Raw genomic sequence first — 3,593 nt, forward strand, 5'->3', positions numbered from 1 at the left:
GGGAGGGGTTGCAGTGGTCGGACGCCGTGAAGACGTTGCGGCCCGGCGAGGGGCGACTTCGACGAGCCAAAATCCCCCATGGTATAGCAGAATTGGCGCAAAAGAGGGATGGGGAAAGGTCACTTACCCAGAGACGATGCTTCGGGTAGCTTGGCACGGCGCGATGGGGCTCTGGTTGGCCGGACGTCGAAGAATCACTACGGCGGCGAGCTCCAACCTACGCAGGGGAGAGGTTGAGCGCAGACCGGGTAGAGGATTTGAGGTAAGGGGAAACCACCATGGGTTCCCGGTGCGCCAAGCTCAGGCGAAGCTCATCATGGCCAAAGCGGTGGCAGAAGTCCAGCGGCGACAGCAGAACGGCGAAGCAACAACGGGGGGCGGCGCTACGGCTGGGTGAGTGTGAGGGTAGGGAAAGAGCGAATGTGGGGCAGGGGCAAGCTGAGGGAGTGTGCGGGGTCTTCACCTAGCACTCGGGTGACGTGGGCGAGTCATGGGGATGTGGGTGCGCTTTGACCGCGTGGGCGCACGCCATGGGCCCGGGCGCGACAGTTGTGGGGGAGGGGATGGGTCTGACAAGAGGGGCCGCGAGTCAGCAAGGGAACACGTGGGCGAGCAGGGCACGGTGCTGACGGGGTGGTCCCACTGAGAAGAGAGGGAGAGGGCGAGCGGGGCGGGGCGCTGGCAGGTGGGGCCGCTTGTCAGCGGACGTGGGCGGTTAATTGGGCTAGATGGGCCGAAAGGCCAAGGAGGGAGGAGGTTCGGGCTGCTTTCCTTTTCTTTTTTTTGAAATTTCTAATGTCTTTTCTATTTTAATTTCTCTATGGTTTTCAAATCAAACTCAAACCAAATTTCAAATTCAAACCAATTCAAACATGTGCATCAAACAAAAGAATAATTTAGGCTCAGCATGATGCAACATTTTATGACTCACATAAGTTTTGACAAAAGAAATAATTAAACCCTCCCCTAATTCACTTACTTTTAATCAAAAGGAAAAGAGAGAGAGAGACAAGAGGTAACACCTGAATTTGGTTGGCATTTAGAGAAGAAATTTTATACCCTCAAATTCAGGGTGTTACACCGTCGAACATAATATAGCTGTCGGATGTCTGTCGTTTTACTGTTGTGTGTTACCAATGGATAGCAACTAATGGGCAATGCAAGGACGAGAGAAAAATTATAACTAGAGAGATTGGTCAGTCGACGGAGGGTCTAGAAGCATGCAAGCTCCTTGAGGCAACCCTTGGTGCAGCCCTTGGTGTTCGTGCATATATCCATGGTCTTGTTGTTGGTGCCACTATACTCGACGTTGACGTCGTCCATGGTGACGCCGGTGCATTGGATCTTGGCAGTGCAGAGCAGGCTGATGGCCTCCGGGGTGGAGGAGGTGCCGGTGATGTTCTTGAAGGTGACGTCCTTGACGGTGACCTTGGAGGCGCCGTTGGCAGTACACAACTTGTTGGGGCAGTACATCATGTCGATGAAGATGGGGTTGGTCGAGTCCTCCATCTTGACATTCTCGTAGTGGATCTTGGAGACGGTGAGCTCGGAGGCGGCGTCCTCGTACGCCTTGATGCGGACGCCGAAGGTCGTCTTCTTAAGAGTGCAATCCTTGACGTTGATGTCCGTGACATCCTTCTCGTCCTTGTACCGCCCTAGGCTGCCAATGCTAATGCCATGGCCAGGGCCGCAGGTCACGCCAGTGATGTTCACCTTGGAGGTCCCGGGGCCGATGGAGATGCAGTCGTCGCCGACGCCGATGACGGTGTTGGTGATGGTGATCCCGGATGTGTCGCCCATGTGGATGCCATCCGTGTTGGGGCTGTCCCCGGGCGCCGTCACGGTCACGTCCTTGATCAGCATGTCCTTGCACTGGTACATGTTCATGTGGAAGAACTTGGAGTTGAGCAGCGTGACCCCAGACACCTCCCCGTTGTTCACGAAGTCCATCACCAATGAGTTGGGAAGGATCTTGCAGTCGTACTTCTTGGTGCAGGAGTTCTTGCTCCACACGAATGGGCCCTGCCCGTCAAGGTTTCCCTTGCCGGTGATGACCAGGTTATCCACGCGTAGAATCTCAATCCAATTACCATGTTCCTTGTACTGGCTTAGGTATGTGGTCGCTAGCAGATTGCCATCCACCTAGATGGTCACGTCGCCCTTGCACGGGCCTGTGAAGTTGAGTTGTCCGACAAGGAAGTCGCCCTTGGGTATAAGGATTGTCTGCTTCCCAGTGCCGCCACACGCTGATGCCCATGCCTCCTGCACTGCCTTTGTGCTGTCTGTCTTGCCGTTGCCGGAGGCGCCCAACTTGGTGATGTCGAAGGACCCACCGGGCCCGGACGCTTTCGCATCGATGCCCTTGGACTCTTCCTTCTCACCATGCACGACGTAGAAGAGCGCAACAAGGCTCTCATCGCATTGTCTGTGTACGCCATCTTGTCGTGATCGATGCTTTATTCGTGTCTCTTGTTGCCTGGGCACTAGGACCTATAAATACAACTGTTCTGCTGATAAAATTAGTGCGCTATATGTATGGCTTGGACACCATGCCTTTGCATCGCTATTTTCAGGGAAGACTTCTTGTCCTCAAACTCTTCATGCATTATTTGGACCCTTTAGACGTAACCACTAACCACCGTGGAAAGCATAAATTAAATAAAACAGAAAGAATGAACAATGCCAACATTTAAACTATACTCTACTATCTTATATATATCTTGGTATTACTAATTGAAGGTTCTAATAGAGCCTCTGGATTAATTTTCACTCAATTATTAATTCAGGTCCCAATAGATCCTTTATGTTAATTCTCATCAGACATGATAAAAAATTTAAAAATATCATAAATTTTTAGATTAATTAGAAATATCTAGCCATTAAACAAGAGACTCTAAACTATACATAACTATTAGATTCTGAAGGACCAAAAAAAGTGACCAAATGGGGTGAATAGGTCTATGTTGAGCAACCTCCCGGCTTTGAAGATAGTGAGTACTCTAACCATGTTTATAAACTCTCAAAGGTGCTTTATGAGCTCAAGCAAGCCCCAAGAGAATGGTATGAATGCCTAAGAGATTTTCTTATCACTAATGGCTTCAAAGTTGGTAAAGCTGATTGTTGGGGGCCTTTATCTTCCGAAGGTCCTCAAAAACATGATTAACAATGTTTCCTAAGCATAATATATGTGCAGGAATCTTCGAACTCGGGACGAAGCTGTACATGGACAACAGAGTCAGAACGAAGGTTGAACCAGCGCCAAAGCTGAGCGCAAGGAAGCTTTGGCTCAGTGGCAAAAAGAGGAACCAACTTAAGGAGGAAAAGGCTATCTAGTTCTCAACAGATTGTTATCAAGTCAATAGTGAATATGAAGGGCATGAATGTAATTTTACGCAGGCTGCATCCTGTACCTATAAATAGGTGAACAGTACCCTTGTAATGTTCACGCTGACTTGTATTCACTTTTGTGTCACGCTTGAACTTTCACTTTCTGTAAAGCCGAAGGTATAATTGTCACTCAAATATTGTTCTTATTTATTCATGATTATATAATAACAAATATATTTGAGTGACATGTGATTATCCACTTGTTG

At 49.3% G+C, this 3,593-nt stretch overlaps 1 pseudogene; it reads right to left on the minus strand.

Annotated features, from left to right (window-relative positions):
* Positions 1-873: 873 nt before the first annotated feature.
* Positions 874-2,438, minus strand: LOC103629731 (exopolygalacturonase-like; annotated as a pseudogene).
* Positions 2,439-3,593: the final 1,155 nt, after the last annotated feature.

This window comes from Zea mays, chromosome 6 (genome assembly GCF_902167145.1).
Source record: "Zea mays cultivar B73 chromosome 6, Zm-B73-REFERENCE-NAM-5.0, whole genome shotgun sequence".
Classification (NCBI taxonomy): Eukaryota; Viridiplantae; Streptophyta; class Magnoliopsida; order Poales; family Poaceae; genus Zea; species Zea mays.